Below are 21,494 nucleotides of genomic sequence, written 5' to 3'. Positions count from 1 at the left end.
TTGTTGTTGTTATCGCTTGGACATTGTTTAGTGGAATATCTTTCAATTTTAAGTTATAGAGATCGTTTTCAAGTTCTCCAGTACCAACTAAACATTCATTCTTGTAAATGTTGCAAACACCTTTGCTAAATAAACAAGAGAATCCATCTTTGTCCAACATAGAAATTGAAATAATGTTTTTCACCAAGTCTGGTACAAACAAAACATCTCTTAACATCAACTTAAAATCATTGTTCAAAATTAAAGAAACATCTCCAACAGCTTTGGCAGCAACTCTTGCCCCATTGCCCATCCTCAAGAAGGTCTCACCTAACCTGAGCCTCTTACTTCTTCCCATCGCCTGCAATCATTACAGAGATGTGAGCCACATCTGGTATCCAATACCCAAGAAGTAGAGTTAATTGAAATGTTTACTTCAATATAGAACATACTGTTTCCAGAACTCTTCTGGGCCAGATATTCCCTGCCATTACGCCTCCAATGTCCAGGCTTCTTGCAGTGACGACAGATGTCAACAGTCTTGTCAGCCTTCACTGGTGTGGCTGCCACTACGGAACCCAGAGTCTGCCTCTTCAAGGGCACGCTCTTCTTGGGACGTTGGAAAGAACGCTTCTTTCCCTTTCCATGTGGACCGGTCTTCGTACCAGATGAATAGCCCACAAAAAGAACCAGCTTCTCTTTCTTGATAGTGGACTCAAAAGTCACAAGCATGTTTACCAACTCCTCAAGGGTCGGCTCCATCTTGTTCATGTTGAAGTTCACCACAAAAGTATCAAATGAGTTAGGCAATGTCAAAAGCAACACGTCGGTGGTCAGCTCTGATGGCAATGCAAGATCCATGCCCACAAGCTTATCCACGAGCCCAATCAGCTTTAGGCCATGCTCATGGACCGAGGCCCCATCTCTCATGCGCAAAGTGATAAGCTCCTTGACGGTAGCATGCCTAAGAGGACGTGTCTGCTCTCCAAAGAGCTCCTTGTGATGCAAATGAATGTCAGCAGCATTCTTTGCATCCTCAAAAAGCCTCTGCAGCTCATCATTCATAGAAGCCTGCATATAACACCTGGCCTTCAAATCATGGTCACATTATTCCTTGTAGGTCTGCAATTCCTCAGGAGTGCAGCCAGTCGGAGCCTCAGCAGGGGGCGACTCAGTCAGTGTATATGCAATCTTTTTCGAGTTCAAGACGATCTTTAGGTTTCTTAGTCAAGTGAGATAATTAGGTCCGGTTAAAACGTGTTTTTCGAGTATGTTAGAAAGCGGATTGCGAATTAAAGACATTGTCAAATTTTGTACTGAAAAGTAAAACAGATAAATGTTAATGACTATTTTAAAATATTTAGTAAGATATAAAGTATGGACTATTACTTTATAAATTTTCGCTCCCACTGTTTTGACATTTTCACTACCCTCTAGTGAAAACGGGAAACACCTTTCCTCAGTAGGTACGTAAGGTCCAATTAGCGAATTATGATACCGAATAATATCAGCCAATCATAATCCCTAAAAGGTAGTTTCCAATTGCATCACGATGCAACCCTTAACGTAAAATTTTGTCTCACGTTTGGTTAGGACCCAATAATATGACGTCGTTCATCTTTACGTGTCAAGCCTTACCCATCGATGTTGAACCTTAATGGACGGTCGCCATGAGTTCCCTCAATAATATGAGCCGAAATCATGGGAGTTCCACATAGTTCACATCACCATGTCAATGGATGTCACAGCTTTCCGGCACCAGAGGCCCCCCCAATAATATGAGCCGAGCCCCGAGCACGAATAGCGTTCATCATGCACCCATTGTCGATGGAAGACATGAAAATTATAAACAAATTTATAATTCCCCTTTTCCGGCTTGATATTAATTTTGAATCTTATTCAAAATGAGGGTTTTTAATTTTGAAAGGTCTCATCATTAATTTTATTTAAAAGCTCGCCATGTTTGATCGTATGTTTGCCGGATTAATGCAACTTTGTTATTATCATAATAATAACGCACATACTCATTATTTATAACATATCATGCATATATTATAAACAGTAAACAAAATAAGGATGATCAATCGCCCCAACACTAATGGCCCGTGTGAGCTAAACACGGGCCTAGGTCCAATCCTAGGGAAATGCACGGGATGCAAATGCAACTATTACATTAGCTTCCAATATTTACATGTCTTCGATCTTCATAATCATCATGGCCACCATCTTCCAATCTTGATCATCCACTATACTAATATTTACAAATAAATATTCATGACAAATAGGGATACATCTCATGGGGTGGGAACGGGCCATAAACCAAGCCCACTTTATAAATTGATAATTATTACAATCATTAAACACAAAATATCCTAGCATACACCTAGCAAATTGGGCCCAAGCTTTTGATCATCCTTCATGCATAATATCACATATCATACACCATCAATTAATTATCACAATAATTAATTGATCCAATATTATATATCTTGATCCAATCACTAACCGCCACGATTATAAACTAAATTAACAAAGTATACAAACACCTTTGTCTACTTTCCAATTAATTTATTTATAACCGAATTTCTTGTAAATCATAATTTACTATAAATAATTAAAGTCCAACTTCAATTATTTATTTTATGAGAAAATGTTTCCAACTTTTGTAATTTTAAACTTAAGGGCCCAAAAAGTTATTTTTCACCAAAAACATTTTGGCCCATTTAAAATTCACAAATATGTTAGCCATCCAATGGCCCAACAACTCAAGGCCCATGACACTTTGATATTTCAAAACACCTTTTGAAAACCCTAGTCGTCATCGCCGTCGCCGGAGCTCTGTCACCGGAATCCTTCAACAAAAATTTTTTTTTATTAAAATAAAGGCTGTTCAGGCTGCCCTTGCTGCCCAAAATGGGCAGCCACACGGGCAGCCCGAGCTGCCCAAAATGGGCAGCAACAAGCTGCCCGAAATGTCCCCTCACATGGCCTTGATTTTTTTTGAAAATTTTCATCTCATTCGGTTAGGAATCGATCTCAACATAATATCATGTATATGCTACACAAAAACTAGTACCCTTAGCTCTAGATACCACTTAAAAGAGATCGATTTTAGGTGTTCGAAATCGCAACGAAAGCACAAAATTGTTTTCTAAACATGAAAACCGAAATTTTTGAGGAAAATTTGAACACCATTGTACTAGTGTGTAACATATACTAAACACCTTTGTTATACATAGGGTGTTAAGAAATTTTACCTATCAACCTCTTGAGGTTGATGATGGATCCAACTAAAGTGTAAACACTTTAGCTCTTGTATGGTAGACAATCTTCAAGCTTCCCTTTGAACACTCCTTGTTCAAAATCAAGCCCACCACTTGCAAGCTAGAACCTCCTTACACTTGCACTAGAAAATGTAAGGATTTTTCTTTGAGAAGTATTTTGTTTTCAACAACTTGAAGAACAAAATGAGAGAAGAATTTTTGGAGAGAAAATTAGTGTGAATTTTCGGCCAAGAGAAGTGGAATGGGAGAGTGAAGTGTTGTCTTGGTGCTTGAAAAAGTTGTCTCTACTTTTGCATGCCATGCAATATTTTAATCAAAAGTAATCCCCAACTCTTCACCTCCCTAGCATGCTTTTGAATGGGCTTGTAACATTTACAAAGGGCCCATGGACTTTTAATTTAATTGTCTCAAACATATTTGAGCCCAATTAGACTTTACTTGATTTTACTCAAGTTTACTAGTTAAATAATTATTTCCAATTGGGCTCTACAAAGCCCAATATTATTTAATTAATTCAACACTTGAATAAATTTAATTATTTGGATTCTACTAGGCCCACTAGTGTTTAATTAATTCAACACTTGAATTAATTTAATTTAGTCCATAATAATGTTTATGAAAATCACAATTTTCAAATACATTATTTTCTTGGCCTACTTTTAATTTAGGAACACATTCATAAATTAAAAATTACATTTCTCTCATAAAAGTCTTACTTCTATTTTTCTTTACGCTTATAAACTCATTTATAAGCCGTTCAACACATTGAACTATTTTAACTTCTCAACGGGATCTAGAAATATAGCACTTGTGTGGCCCTCAATGGTTCATTGATACAACTAGCCGTGGGTTCACATCTCCATGTGATTCGGATTAAACATGTCCTTATGTGAGCATACCCCAATTGCTCCATTCTTACTTATCAACTCCTTGATAACAAGAATGTCAGAAGTCAAGTCTGATAGTACCCAACCAATCATGTTAAACGCCTAGCAGCATCGCTTACATGATTCCCTAGGTATCAAATGATAGTGCCTACAAGAACCATTCAATTATGGTTAGCGTACAATAGGTCCCTTCAACTCATATATCCCGACCGATTCGACAACCATTGGTTTATCGAGAGTTGTCAATGAATCGATACTATGTGTCATGTTGTAGTTGCATCGATGGTGTAATCTAATAAACCCCTTTCTTAATTACCACCATACTCTGATCAGAGATTTCAAACTACACATACATTAGAACACATAGGATATCCATACCCGAAGGTAAGCGGTGAATCCCCGACTACAATGCATCGACTCCTATATGTTTCGACAGAACACCCAACCTTGCCACCTGATGACCCCTTGAGAGTCGGTAAACAAGTCAAAGTGTAATTCTATCACATAGAGTCTCAATGTTGTCCCGGGTCATAAGGACTAATGGTGTACAACCATAAACTAGGACTTTTCCACTCGATAAGTGAGAACCACTTGGAAAATCCTTTATGGAGGGTTGTTCAGTGCACTCTACCAGGAGCACCTATCTGCATGCTCGGACATCACAATGTCCCCTACTAATGAAACATGGTACTCACATCGCAGATACTAGTCTCAAACTCGAGCGGCCTATATCCTTCTTAGTGGCGGCTGAATCGACTAGGAACCGTTTAGAATATACAGTATTACAAATATGAGCTTCATGATACTTATCATATGAGTATCTCATATTCTTTCTACTATTTGTATATTCAAGGGCTTTATCTATGCAATTAGCATGGGTATACAGATAAAGAGGTGCAAAAATAATAATTTCAAATATTATTAAAATAAAGACTGTTTATACATAGAGTTTCATTGTGAACACTCGGCCAACACTTGGCTCGACGTGCACCTACTCTAACAGTGTATCACTTGTAGAATTTTCAACATGACTATTGTAGGCTAAACCAGTCTTATCATCAACTGATTTTTGTGAGTTCTACAACTCAGTCAATTAAACTGAGGACTTGTTCCAAACTTGAATCAGTTCAGTTTGTTTTGAAATCTCAGTTTTTAACTTATTTATCTAGGCTTGGTTCTCAATCATCTCAGCTTTTTGCTTTGCAATTTTCCTTTTTAGACTCAACAACTCAACTGATTCTTCAGTTTTGGTTTTGTTGTCATTGGGATCATTTTGCTCAGTTCTAACCTTCTCAAATGATCTAGAAAGTTTGTGATACTCATTAACCATGTCATGCAATGTAGTAACGAGTTCTTCACGAGTGAAATCAATGGAGCCGAAATCAAATACCTTCTCACGTGCTGATTCCAGTTCTTCATTGTCAGCCATCAAGCATTTGACTTCTTCTTCATCATCACTCGAGCTGCATGAGGTTTCAGGCTCTGACTCCTCACTGTCAGTTTTTGCCCACTTTGATTTGCTTTCTTCAACTAAAAGTACATCATGTTTCTTTTTGAATGTCTTTTTGTCATCCATGGTCCTTCTTATGTGCTCATAGGACTTCTTTTCTTTTTCAGTTCATCATCGAGTGTCCTTCTTTGGCTTAGGACAGTCTGCTATGAAATGACCAGGTTTGCTCAGCAAACATAGGATTCTTCTTTGGGCTGATTTCTCTGATATTGTTTCTAGAAGTTTCCTTTATTGTTCCTCATAAATCTTCAAAATTTCTTGGCAAACAATGACATAGCATCATTGCTCAGCTGATCGGCAGATTTATCAACTGAACTAGTTGGTTCCAGTCAGACAACAGTCGTAACAGCTGGTGTTGAGGGTTCTCCTTCTCTAGTCTGCAACTCAAACTCATAAGCGTTTAGATCAGCAAATAGGTCATGGAGCTCAACCTTGTTTAGGTCCTTTGACACCCTCGTTACCATGGTCTTAACATCCCACTCATTGGGAAGACCCCTAACAACTTTCAGTGCCACCTCTTTGTTGGAATACACCTTTCCAAGTGCATTAAACTCATTGATGATGCAACTGACTCTTTAGTCGTATTCATGCATTGATTCTCCTTCTTTCATCTTGATGTTATCAAATTTTTGAACAACGACTGATAGCTTATTCTCTTTAGTCTGCTTGTTTCCTTCACACAGCTATATCAGTTTCTTCCATATTTCCTTAGCTGTTTTGTACATTTTGATTTTGCTGAAAGTGACTTTGTCCAGCGTCTTGTATAAGATATCCTTCGCCACATTGTCCAGGTTGGCTTTTCTTTTATCTTCGGCTGTCCATTCTTCTCTGGGTTTCTCTATTCGATGAGGTGCCCCATCAGTTATGGCAACGGCTGTGTTGGCTTTCAATATCATCATGGGTCCATCAGTAATGACGTACCACATATCGTCATCTTGTGCTGCTAGGTGAGCCTGCATTATGATTTTCCAGTCATCCAAGTCTTCTCTGGAAAACATAAGAATCTTGTTGAATGAAGTCATACTGATCAATTTTGTGGATAAGAATATTCAGTGACAAGATCAGACTGCTCTGATACCACTTGATAGAATCGGTTTGAGTAAGAGGAGTGTTTAGAAGGGGGGGTTGAATAAACACTCACGGTTTTTGACTGTTTTTCGAAGGTTTGAATTAGTTTGGTGAGAAACTAATTCACAAGATCTTGTCAGTTGATCACAATCAGTTAACAGTTATGTGCGAAATAAAAGTGACTGAAAGATAGAATATAGTAACTGAAAAGCGTAAAAGATGCACAAGGTTTGTTTCTAGATGTTCGGTGATTTCAATTACTCCTATGTCACCCCTTCTATCATGAAGATAGGATTTCCAGTAAAAGACTTTGATCAATACAAGACTTGTAAAGACCCACTTCAGTTTGGACTTAACAATGCCAAGACTGAAACTCTTAGTATGCAACTCAGTTTACTCGATTTAAAGAAACTTCGCACAACTGATATCTAGGATCAAGTTTTACAATAATCACAATATGCTAAAGTGCTCGAAAGATAGTTTGACAGCTATGAATGTATATGATAAGCGTGAGCTTGAATTTTCAGCAGAATAATAGTAAGAAAGATTGCTCGTTCACTCTTCACAACTGATTGTCAATGTATATCGTACTTTTTTTTAGCTGCTTCTCTCCGCTATTTATAGGCTTCTCTCCAATGGTAATATTAAATGTGATTTAAACTTTCTATCCATTGATATACCACGTCAAAATTCCTCTGCGAATAGTACAGTGCACCTTTATCTGAAATGCGGCGTTCCCACTAACAGTTGCAGACTATTGTACTATTTGTCGGTTGTCGTTTTCAACTGGTGACGTGTTCAGCTAAAAGATAGAAGCTGATAAAGCTCATAACTGCAGTCAGTTGACTGTGCGTCCAGTCACGTAGATCAATTGGCTTGTTAATCGAGTTGCTAGATTCAGTTTGTATGATCAATTAGTTCGATCTTTTGGCTCTTCAGTTTGTCAAACATCCAAAATTTAGTTTCCAACAAAAAGTAATGCAATTCCATAAATCATGCATAGCTAAAAATTATTTTAAAATTAAATAAATATTTTAATAATTTAAATAAATGCATAGGTTTTACGTGTACTGATTTTGGGCTCTACACTTTGAACCTATAATAGTTTTAGAAACTGGTCTTGGAACTAAGTTTGAGAAATTATTATGGGTATACTGATTTCGCTCTTCTAGCATATCATTTATCCAGTTGGGATCTACAAGAGCTTCATCAATTTTCTTTTGTTCTAGTTGGGAATCAAAAGCTAAATGAATAAATTAATTAATCATTTGATTCCGAGTTCTTACAGGATCAGATGGATTACCTATTACCAATTCTGGTAGATGTGATTTCTTCCATCTGTATTCATCATTTGTTGCATCCATCTCAGCAACTGTTTCAGTTGGAAACTGAATGTTCTCTTCAATTTCAGTTGCGGCTGCTTTAGTTGGTAATTGAATATTATCATTTTGCTCTACCAACTGATTATCAGGGACAATTTGTTATTCCACTGATTGATCCGGCACTTCTGGTTCTGGTTTTTGAAGGATATTTCGATTGATGTGATTTTCTTCTTCATTGTCATCCTCCAAACTTATATCTGAAAAGCGATCAACTAGCTCAACTGGATCAGTTGACTTATTAGTTAGTACATATTAATCAAATACAACATTAATTGATTCTTTAACATTCAAAGTACATTTGTTAAATACTCTATAAGCTTTACTAACTGATGAATAACCAAGAAATATTCCCTCTGCAGATTTAGCATCAAAAGGTTTTAAATGATTTTTGCCATTATCGAGAAAAAACATCCGCAGCCGAATATTTTGAAATAAAAAACCATGCTTTTACGTCCATGCCAGATCTCATATGGCGTTTTCAAATGATTTTTATTAATCATTGATCTGTTCTGAGTATAACATGCAGTGTTTACTGCTTCTGCCCAAAACCTCTGAGAAATACTAGAATCAGCAAGCATTGTTCTAGCATCCTCTTTAAGGATTCGATTTCTTCTCTCAGCTACACCATTTTGCTGAGGTGTCCTAACTGCTAAGAGGTCATGCTTGATCCCCGTATTTTCTAAAAATTGTGAAAGATTTTAATTGATGAATTCAGTCCCTCGATTGGACCTTATTCTGTTAATACCAACTGATTTTTCATTTAATAAACTTTTGAAAATCTTAATCTGTTGTGCAGCAGTTTGGTCTTTTGATTTAAGAAAGATAACCCAAGTAAATCTTAAAAAATCATCAACGATCACCAAGGTGTATTTCATTTCCCCTAAACTCATGATTGGTATAGGACCAAAAAGATCCATATGTAGTAGTTCTAAGCATTTGGAGGATGATTTACTACCCTTTTTTTTAAATGAAGATCTTACTTGTTTACAAAACTGACATGCTGAGCAAATTTTATCTTTTAAAAAATCTATTTTGGGCAAACTAGTTACAAGTTCATGATTACTCAGATAAGCAATAGACAGAAAATTTAGGTGGTTCAACCTTTTATGCCACAACCAGTTTTTAGAAGATTTTGAACTTATAAAACAAACTGGTGCATTAGATTGATCAGTCCAACTGACTTTGTAAATATTTCCACAACGATTGCAAGTTAAGATGATCTCATCAGTTGAGTTTCTAACTGTGCAAGTGTGTATGTTGAACTGAATTGAGAAATTATTGTCGCATAATTGACTGATGCTTATCAAGTTATAATTCAAATTTTCAACTAGTAGTACATCTTTGATAGTAATGTTACCATGGATAAGCTTACCTCCCTTACCCACAGTTCTACCTTTAGAGTTGTTTCCAAAACTGATGTTTGGACAAGTTTATTTGATCAGTTGGGATAGCAATTTTGTATCCCCTGTCATATGTCGCGAGCATCCACTGTCCAGATACCAGATTGATTCTTTGTTTGCACCTGTCACATGCAATCACAAACAATGAATAATTTTGGTATCCATATTTATTTGGGTCCTGAACTGATTAGTCATTTAGGAACCCAGACTTGATTAGTCTTACTTACTTTCCAGTTGTTGTGTTCCAAATTGTTTTTCCCGGCTTGTGTGTGCTTTGTGTGTAGTGTGCATATGAAGCAATATGTGCTTTAGCCTTGTTCAACTCTTTGTTAAGCCAATATCTTTTCTGATTTGGTTTGTAGTTATAATAATTGGAATAGCCATTTGGAGAGTTATTGTTGAACCTTTTAGGTGACTAGCTTCGTGAAACATTTGAAGTTTAAGGACTATAACCAATTCCATACCTTTTAGCCTTGTTCTTATTTTCAATAGGCTGCTCAACTAGTCTACTCGGCAAAGGTTGTTCTTGTACCACAACTGATTTGACAAAGTGAATGTATTTCACTTTGCCTATGTTTAGTTTTGGCTGAGTATCACTTGTAGAAGTTTCATCTTTGTTTCTAAAGCCTAAACCAGTTTTATCAGTAACTGATTTTTGCAAATCTTGCATTTCAGCTAGTGTAACTGATGATTTATTCCACGCTTGAATAATATGAGTTTTCTTCTCATGTCTTAACTGCTGAATCATAGATTGATTCTTACTTCTTTCAGCATTCAGCTCAGCAATCTCCCGTTTAAGACTCAACATTTCAACTGATTAATCAGTTTCAATTTTATTGTTATTGGGATCAGTTCGCTTTGCTTTGGCTTTCACAAATGAGAGGGCAAGCTTGTGATACTCGGTGACCATGTCATGATGTAGAAATAATTTCATCACGTGTAAAGTCAGATGAACTAGAATCAAATACATGTTCACTGGTTGATTCTAGTTCTGTGTCATCAGCCATTAGACACTTGAATTCCTCATCATCGCTGGAGCTACTCAAGCTCTCAAATTCTGATTCATCGCCGTCAGTTTTTGCCCATTTGGACTTACTTTCCTCAACTAGAAGCACTTCATGTTTCTTTCTGAATGATTTATTATCATCCTTTGCTCTTATCTTGTTCTCAAATGATTTCTTTCCCTTTTCAGCTGAGCATCGACTGTCTTTCTTTGGCTTAGGACAATCAGCAATAAAGTTTTCAATTTTTCCACAGTTGTAGCAAGCATTTGGTTCTTCCTTGGTGTTATTTCTCTGATATTGTCTTTGAAAAGAGCCTTGATTTTTTCACATGAATCTTCCAAATTTTTTGACAAATAATGACATTACGTCATTACTTAACTGATCGGCAGTTTTCTCAACTGAACCAGTTGGTTCCAGTTTGACAGCACTAAGAGCTGTTGTAGCTGCTGGTGTAGAATGTTCTCCTTCTCTTGTTTGCAAATCAAACTCATAAGCCTTTAGATCAGCAAATAGATCATGTAGTTCGACCTTATTTAGATCCTTTGATTCTTTCATTGTCATTGTCTTAACATCTCATTCCTTGGGAAGACCTCTGACTACCTTCAGCACGATTTCTTTGTTTGAATACACATTTCCAAATGCATTCAATTCATTTATTATGCCGCTGATTCTTTGATCATATTTGTGCATAGACTCTCCACTCTTCATCTTGATGTTAATTAACTTTTGAACAGCAACTGCGAGTTTATTTTCTTTGGTTTGCTAATTTCCTTCGCAGAGCTTAACTAACTTCTCCCAGATTTCTTTTGCAATCTTGTACATCTTTATTTTGCTGAAAGTAATTTTATCCAGCGTTTTGTACAAGATGTGTTTAGCCACATTGTCTAAATTGGAATTTCTTTTGTCTTCAGCTGTCCATTCATCTCTGGGCTTTTCAATACGGTGTGGTTCACCATCAGTTATAGCAACAACAGTGTTTGCTTTTAATATTCTCATGGGTCCTTCAGTGATAACGTACCACTTGTAATCATCTTGTGCAGCTAGATGAGCCCGCATTATAATCTTCCAATCGCCAAAATCTTCACTGGAAAATATTGGGGTTTTGTTGAAAGAAGACATGGTAATCAGTTTGTAGATAGGAATATTCAGGAACAAGATTCAACTGCTCTGATACCAATTGATGGAACGTGTGCTCGGCACCTTTGAGGTGCTTTCAACACAATAAATCAATAAGCTACAATAGCTCGTGTTCTAAGAATGTTTACAACGATGAATTAGATCAAGTTTGGTATTAAACCAAGCGAAAAATACTTGAAATAATCTTTCGTTAAGAAAACTGATAGATTTTATATCTTGTGTAACTGAATAAATGAAATACGGGAAATCAATTGAGGTTATATCAGTTCAGTTATCGATAGAACTGAACTGATATCAGCTAAACTGATCAAAACAGTTAAGAACAAAAACGAGCTATTAAACAGAAATAACACAAGATATGTTTATGGATGTTCGGAGACTTCAACCGCTCCTACGTCACCCTTTCAACAGAAATAACACAAGATATGTCTATGCAAGACTGTATTTGAGTGGTGTGTGTGTGAGAACTGAACAATGAATACAACACGAAAGTGTTCCCACACACTAAGGGAAATAGGCTTCTAATCTAAAACGATATATCTTTGAAGTGTTCCCTTCGGGCTGACTGGTTCTAGTAAGATGATAAGCAATTGAGTGTGCCCTTTTTGTATCTTCACACACTTGTTGTTTCTTCACTCTCATCATCTTCTTCACTAAGCTTCGGCTTCTATTTATAGGCATTTGGCTGAACGTACAGTGAGACTCAGTGAATGAATCCGTTGCAGTTTGAATTTTGCTCCCTCAAATAGATATCTGGAACATTTGGCTCTAATCGCTACTGCAACGTATCTTATTTTAATTTGATCGTAGAATAGCCTTTGTACCTTTGTGCACAGCTGGATTAAACTTGTCGTATCTGTAAACTGGTTCGCTCCCAACTGATATTCTGAACTGGTCAGTTGAACTGATCTTGAACTGGTGAGGTGAAATCAATTGACTCGTGAGCTGAACTGGTTTCACTGATTTAGTTGAACTTGTCAGTTGGGCTCTTCATCAATTGAACATTTTATCAGCTGGTCGGGCTTCTAAAGGTCTTGTCATGCCCCAAGGACGGGGTTAGTCGACACCGGCATTGCTCTCAAATTTACATTCGAAAACAACAAGCCTCAGAAGTACAAAATTCAGAAACCAATCTTTTTTATTCATAAAACTGAATAATTCATTGTCTGATACAAACTCAAATAACAAATGTTTTACAGCGGAAATGTAAAACCAAACATAACATTGTTTTTATAGATGCAGTGGGAAAACATAATCTAGAACTGAAAAATAATAGTCTTCTTCACCAGCCCGAGAACAGGTTCTGCTCTTCTTCTTCTAACAGTTCTTCCTCGTTCTTATCTGAGATGGGTTTGGTGGGTGAGTGATATGGTCGTCACTCAATAATCGGGGGCAGGAATAACTCTCAGTTTTCAAAAACATGTTTAACAGAAACAGTAATACAAAATAATATACAGAAACTCTTAATTTTAAAACAGAAATCAGTATTCAAGAATAACAAGCTTCAGAATAGAAATAAGAATAAAAATCTTAGCAAGCAAGCACTGAGCACGTTCGTGAATTTCATGGCTAAACTGATATCAATACCCTATATGTTTTCTCCTCTAAGGGGTGAGGCCAGAAATCAGAAATCAGGAATCAGAAATGTTTAAGAATATATATTCTTACCATTAGTTCACTAGGTTTCAGTGCTACAAAAATCAGAGATAAAAAATACATATACTTTGCTTCAACACAGGAATTATCAAACTGATTTCAAGATATTTATACATAAGCCCACTTACCGTAATTTGCTAGATTTTTTGGTTGAATTCTGGAATCTGCTTTGTCTCGCTACAGGATTTTACAGCTCGAAAAATACACACTCTTAGCTCAAATTTCAAGTAATAACTCAAGACTTGTGTAACAACAAATTTAGAGACTAGAGCAACCTTTATTGACCATAATCTGCCATTAGCAACCTTTATTTCATGTTAAATATTTCAGTTACAAGTATTAAATAGAATCAGTAGTTGCTGCTGGCATCTCACGCTACTGAAATCCTTCTAATGCTGGATTCTATCTGCTAGAAAAATATAGCTTCTGAAATATTAGTTGCTGCTGAAATTGTTAACTTCTGCTGAACTTTTTGCATTGCTGCTGAATATTGCTAGCTGCTGCAAAATGCTAGCTACTGTTGAAATTTCTAATGCCGGAATTTCGGGTTCTCACATTCCTCCCTCCTTATGAGAAGTTTCGTCCTCGAAACTTGGTTATACCTGATCCTCAAAGAGGTAAGGGTATTGTTCTCGCATCTTTTCTTCCCACTCCCATGTAGCTTCCTTTCCGGCGTGATTGGACCATTGTACTTTAACATATGGAATAGTTCGTCGCTTCGGTACTTGGTCTTTGTTATCCACAATTCGAATCGGAATTTCTTCATACTTCAGTTCTTCATTTAGATTGCCCTCAACCAACAGAAGTGCAGCTTCAAGAATATGACTTGGATCGGAAATATATCTTCTTAATCGTGAAACGTGGAAAACATTATGGATCCTTGACATATCTGGGGATGTGCTAATCTGTAAGCAAGTGTTCCTACTTTCTCGAGGATTTCAAAAGGTACAACATATCTGGGATTAACTTTTCCAGCTTTATTGAATCGGATTACACCTTTCATGGGTGACACTTTCACATATGTTTTTTTCTCCACATTCGAATTCCACGGGTCTTCTTTTCAAGTCGGCTCAGCTTTTCTGTCGATCTTGTGCAGTTTTTAGTCTCTCCTTGATCAGAGCAACTTTATCCACTGTTTCTTGGATCAGTTTGGTTCCAACAATGGCTTTTTCCCCTATGTAACGCCCTTACTTCATGACATTAAACTATAAGTACTAAAATGCGGAAGCCTTAAAGAGGATTTGGAGAAAATAATAATTAATAAAATTTGTGGCAAAGTTTTCCCATAAATATAGACTTACAAAAAAAAATCCCAAGCCAACAAAAAAAAATATTACCACAATCAATCTTTCCAAAATACAAATATATTCTCAAAACGTCCACTAAACACATAATCTCATCTCCATAATTACCAAGTGTTTGAAAAAAGTTAAGATATAATTTTCTTGTTCAAAACTAACCAATATACAATAATCAAAACCATTTTATGATTGCCACATTTTATCAAAACATCAATCCCACGCTTTGGCACATGCACCTTCCATGCCTCGACACTTCTATCGCTATTCCTTTTTATATGCATCACATGACATAACTGGAATGAGTTTACAAAACTCAGTAAGTGGAACTTTCAATAACAGTTACATATACAATAGTGTAAAGAAAGGAATCATTACAATTGAACCATAGGAAATGCCATCGTTCAATGAAATATATAGATAACAATTATAAGATGGCATTCTATCAACCATTTCTTTCATTTTACTTGTATGGCATTGATAAGTCATCCGTCGATGGTATACATGTACATTTCAGTCAAAATCAGTCACTGTACATGTTAAATGTTGATCAACTTCCGTTATGTGGGTTTAGAAGTGCTAGAAGCACCACCACTACCATATAACTATCAAGCCATTAAAAGAACCATTGAATCATTCTATCAAACATGTGGTGTGCATGAAAAATAGAACTAGCTCTTTTCTTAGCAATTGGCATTAAAATTCCTTTCGCTTTTCTTTCAATCAATGAACCATTACATAACAAGTATATAATCAATGAATTAAAAGAGCTAGGAACAATAACAATATCATTGATCATACATATAGGCCATGAGATGCATCCAAGGAAAAAGCCCACTTACAACCAATAGAACTTGTTGTGATAGTTTCTTTGTAGTTGATCCCAAAACACAAGATCAAGATTATACCATTAACTTCACATCTTTAACCAATAACTATCATTCAAGCCTAAACCACCATTCCCTTCACTTCAACCAAACACCCAAAAGATAATTTTCCTTACCTTGGTTACTTGCTCTTGAGGATATAAAGATCACACCTCCAACTTGAAGATCCAAACCTTGGAAAGAAAAGAATTTAGAAAAGAAATGAAGAACCCTAACTCTCCAATTCGATGGATGCAAGAGAAGTAAGAGAAATGGCATAATAATTGGCTTAGAAACTCTTAAAAATATGTTTTCTACGCCATAGACACGGAGCTCGTTCCCCCCTCCGTGTATAGGTCCATGTACACACTGGAAAACACAAATTTTGCTTGGCAAGACACGGACCCCGTGCCTGGGTCCGTGTAGGGGTCCATGTACCCTCGATCCAAGGGCCAAAACTGCACTTTTTCTTCCGAATTAGCCAAAGTGATAAACATGAAAGTTGTAGCCCTATGTATTTTCTTAAATCTCCTACTAGTTTCAAGTCATTTGGAGGTCTACGTAAAAACTTATGCCCATTCTCCCAACATATGTCAGTGCAGAAACAACGATAAACACGACCCACTTTGGCCACTTTTGACTCATCTTCCTCAACTATTTAAACAAAACGCAAAACATGAAAGTTGTAGCCTTGGATCTTAGCTTTCTAATGCAATTTGCCTCATGTCATTTGGATCAATATCACATTCATTGTGCTAAAAACCGTAACAAATACCAAAATTTTCATACCGTTTCTGCACCCCAATATATTATCTATTTGGCTCAAATCATCCAAACCATCAATCCAACTCCCAAAATTATACCTTCACAACAATAAAAACTCCTCAAATACACGACCATCTACTTAACCATACCCAAAACCATATAATAATTAACCATGAATACAATGTAATAACCATATTGATGCTAAAACATGAAATACCAACCCTTCCATCAACTATACTCATCAACCATAACAATAACCATGATCAATAATAACTTAACCATATATCCATAACACCAAACCATAGAATAACATCATAAACAATAAAAGGATAAAAGGTTGGGATATTACACCCTACTTCATCCCAATATAGTGGTGATCGACACTTTCATCCATACAGAGCTTCGTATGGTGCCATTCCAATACTGCTGTGATAACTATTATTGAATGCAAACTCGATTAAGGGCAGATGCTCTTAGCACTGAAGTCTAGAGCACATGCTCTCAACATATCTTCTAGAGTTTGAATTGTCCTCTCTGTTTGGCCATCGGTCTGAGGATGATAGGCCATACTGAGAGTGACCTTAGTTCCCATGGCTTGTTGAAAACTCTTCCAAAAACGAGATGTAAACCTTGGATCTCTATCTGATAGTATGCTATCTAGAACTCCATGTAATTTTACGATATCATTCATGTACAATGTGGCTAGTTTGTCCAAATTATAGTTCATCCGAACAGGTAAGAAATGCGCAGATTTTGTGAGTCTATCTAGGATTACCCAGATGCCATCATGACTTTGTCTAGACTTTTGTAACCCAACAACAAAGTCCATGGAGATATGTTTCCATTTCCATTCTGGAATCTCTAGAGGTTGAAGAAGTCCTCCAGGTCTTTGGTTCTCTGCTTTGACTTGTTGGCACACAAGACACTTGGAAACAAATATCGCAACATCCTTTTTCATTCCACTCCACCAGAAATTCTTCTTCAAGTCTCTGTACATCTTGGTACTGCCAGGATGGACTGAAAATTTTGCATTATGTGCTTCAGACATTACTTCTTTTCGAATGTTATCGATATCTTGTACGCAAAATCGTCCTTTTATCCACAAGATTCCTTTGTTATCCGTCTCGAAATCTTGTGATTTCCCTTCTTTGGATTGTTCTTTCAATTTCACCAAAGCCGAATCTACATCTTGACTTATCTTGATTGTCTCTCGAAGGCATGGTTGTGCTGAAAGTGATGCCAGGATCACCTTACTCATATTCTTTCGACTTAAAGCATCTGCTACCTTGTTGGCTTTGCCTGGGTGGTAGCTTATCGTCAAGTCGTAATCTTTCATGAGTTCAATCCATCGTCTTTGCCGCATATTTAGTTCTTTTTGAGTGAACAAATATTTGAGGCTTTGATGATCGGTGAATATTTCACACCTAGTGCCATATAAACTGTATCTCCAAATCTTTAGTGCAAATACCACTGCAGCTAGCTCAAGGTCATGTGTTGGGTAATTTTGTTCATACGGTTTCAACTGTCTCCACGCGTATGCAATCACCCTTCCCTCTTGCATGAGTACACATCTTAAACCTCCTTTAGATGCATCACTGTAGACGGTGAAGTCTTTGCCTTCCATAGGTAATACCAATACCGGAGTAGAGGTAAGTTTCTTCTTCAAACTTTCGAAGCTTTGCTCACATTCTTCACTCCATTGAAACTTGGAGTTCTTTTGCGTAAGCTTAGTGAGGGGTATGGCTATTGAAGAGAATCCTTCAAAAAAATTTCGATAATAGCCTGCTAGTCCCAAGAAACTTCGAATTTCTGTCACATTCGTTAGCCTTGACCAATCCATGATTGCTTCTACTTTCTTAAGATCCACCGATACTCCTACTACTGATATCATGTGTCCCAAGAATGTGACGCTCTCTAGCCAGAATTCGCACTTCTTGAACTTAGCGTATTGTTCATTTTCTCTCAGCGTCTGGAGGGTATGGCGAAGATGTTCTTTCTGGTCTTCCTAACTTGGAGAATATACCAGAATATCGTCGATGAATACCACAACAAACTTGTCAAGAAACAGTTTGAACACCCTATTCATGAGATCCATGAAGGATACCGGAGCGTTTGTTAATCCGAACGGCATTACCATGAACTCATAGTGTCCATCCCTTGTTCTAAAGGATATCTTCGTAATATCATTTGTTTTGACCTTTAGTTGATGGTAGCCTTAAGTCGAGCTTGGAAAATACTGTAGCTCCTTTGAGTTGGTCAAACAGGTCATCTATCCTTGGAAGCGGATACTTATTCTAGATTGTGATCTTATTCAGTTCCCTGTAATCTATACACAATCTCATGCTTCCGTCTTTTTTCTTTACAAACAGGACAGGAGCTCCCCACGGAGATGCGTTTGGTTGGATTTGCTTCTTATCCAACAATTTTTGAAGTTGTTCTTTAAGTTCTTTCAATTCTGCTGGAGCCATTCGGTACGGTGCTTTTGATATTGGTGTAGCATTGGGTACTAAATTAATCTCAAATTCCACTTCGTGGTCGGGGATTGTGCTAGAGAGTTCTTTAGGAAAGACATCCGAAAAGTCTTGTACTACCAGAATCTCTTCTAGTGTAAGTGTGGTTTCTTCCTTTACCTCGCTTAATATAGCTAGGTAAACTTCTTCTCCACTTTTCGTGGCTTTCCAAATTGAGAAGCAGAAAGGAGAGTCTTTTGTTCTCTTGTCTTACCATGAAAGGAAAGTTTCTCTTGGTGTGGATCTTGGATGGTTACCATCTTTCCATGACAGTCTACTAAAGCATAATTCTTGGCTAACCAATCCATTCCAAGAATTACATCGAATTTCACCATGTTTAGTTGGATTATGTTTGCCTTGAAATTTTGATTTTCTATAAGAACACTAATATCCCGATATAGAGTGCGCGTTTCTAAAATCCGATTTGCGGGAGTTGCTACTCTATATGGTTCTTCTAGGTTATCAGGCTTAGCTCCTTACTTCTTGGCAAATCTCTTAGACATAAATGAATGCGTAGCACCACAATAAAATAACACATAAGCATGTATATTATTGATTAGAATAGTACCAGCTACGACATCATTTGAATTGTCAGCCTCTTCTTAATTGATGGCATAGACTCGAGCATTTGGCTTGTTCTCCTTAGGCTTGTTTGGAGTTGTTCCTCCTGATGGACCATTCCTTAGATCTGGAAGAGGGCATTGAGCAATGCGATGGTCCATCTTTCAACAATGGAAACAAGCTCAAGAATTCCCACGGCATTCACCAGTGTGAGTGAATAGACAAGTTTGGCACTTGACTGAAAAGGGATCGGTTTTAGGTGTTCAAATGCGCAACGGAAGTTTTAAAAAATATTTTCAAGCAAAAATTCGAACACCTCAACTATTATGTGTAGCAAATACAAAAAACCACAACTATGACATTCATAGGGTGTTTAAAATGTTACCTATCGATCTCAAAGATTAATGTAATGGCTCCAACAAAGTTGTAAATAACTTGGCTCTTCAAAGGCAAGATAAATCTACAAGCTCTCCTTGTTCTTGAGTCCTTCCTTCAAAATCAAGCCCACCACCAAACTTAAAAGATCCACCTTACACATGCACTAGAAAATGTAGGGCATTTTTCTTTTAAGAAGAGAATTGTTTCTCCAACTATTGAAGAACAAGATGAGAGAAAATTTTTTTGAGAGAATCTTTTTTTTTTTAATTCGGCCAAGGTGATGGTAGAATGGGGGAGGGAATTAGTTGTCTTTGTTGTGGGAAAAGCTAAAACCCTTTATGCATCCCAAGCCTTGGAGATTGAAAAAGTAGTCTCCAACCCTTCACCTCCCATGCATGCAATGTTATTTGATTTTTAACAATTAAAAATCCATGGACATAATTTAATTATCTCAAACATATTTGAGACTAATTAAATATTACTTGAATTTACTCTAGTCTACTAGTTAAATAATTATTCCAATTGGACTCTACATGACCCAATGTTATTTAATTAATTCAACACTTGAATTAATTTAATTATTTGGACTCTACTAGGTCCACTTGTGTTTAATTAATTCAACATTTGAATTAATTTAATTTAGTCCATAATAATGTTTATGAAAATCACAATTTTCAAATACATTATTTATTTGGCCAACTTTTAATTTTGGGAACACATTCATAAATTAAAAGTTATATTCTCTCATAGAAGTCATACTTCTATTTTTTCTTATGCTTATAAACTCATTTATAAGCCGTTCAACACATTGAACTATAAACATGTCCTTATACGAGCATACCTCAATTGCTCCATTCTTAATTATCAACTCCGTGATAATAAGAACGTCAGAACTCAAGTCTGATAGTACCCAACCAATCATGTTAAACGCCTAGCAGCATCGCTTACATGATTCCCTAGGTATCAAATGATAGTGCCTGCAAGAACCATTCAATTATGGTTAGCATACAGTACGGTCCCTTCATCTCATATATCCCGACCGATTCGACAACCATTGGTATATCGAGAGTTGTCAATGAATCGATACTATGTGTCATGTCGTAGTTGCATCGATGGTGTAATCTATGAAACCCCTTTCATAATTACCACCATACTCTGATCAGAGATTTCAAACTACATATACATGAAAAACACATAGGATATCCATACCCGTAGGTAAGCGGTGAATCCCCGACTACAATGCATCGACTCCTATATGTTTCGACAGAACACCCAACCTTGCCACCTGATGACCCCATGAGAGTCGGTAAACAAGTCAAAGTGTAATTCTAGCACATAGAGTCTCAATGTTGTCCCGGGTCATAAGGACTAATGGTGTACAACCATAAACTAGGACTTTTCCACTCGATAAGTGAGAACCACTTGGAAAGTCCTTTAATGGAGGGTTGTTCAGTGCACTCTACCAGGAGCACCTATCTGCATGCTCGGACATCACAATGTCCCCTACCAATGAAACATGGTACTCACATCGCAGATACTAGTCTCAAGCTCGAGCGGCCTATATCCTTCTTAGCGGCGGCTGAATCGACTAGGAACCGTTTAGAATATACAGTATTCCAAATATGAGTTTCATGATACTCATCATATGAGCATCCCATATTCTTTCTACTATTTGTATATTCAAGGGCTTTATCTATGCAACTAGCATGGGTATACAGATAAAGATGTGCCAAAACAATAATTTCAAATATTATTAAAATAAAGACTGTTTATACATAGAGTTTCATTGTGAACACTCGGCCAACACTT

Source organism: Primulina huaijiensis, chromosome 1, assembly GCF_012295235.1.
Source record: "Primulina huaijiensis isolate GDHJ02 chromosome 1, ASM1229523v2, whole genome shotgun sequence".
NCBI lineage: Eukaryota > Viridiplantae > Streptophyta > Magnoliopsida > Lamiales > Gesneriaceae > Primulina > Primulina huaijiensis.
The sequence above is the reverse complement of the archived record's forward strand: the minus strand, read 5'-3'. Positions refer to the sequence as shown.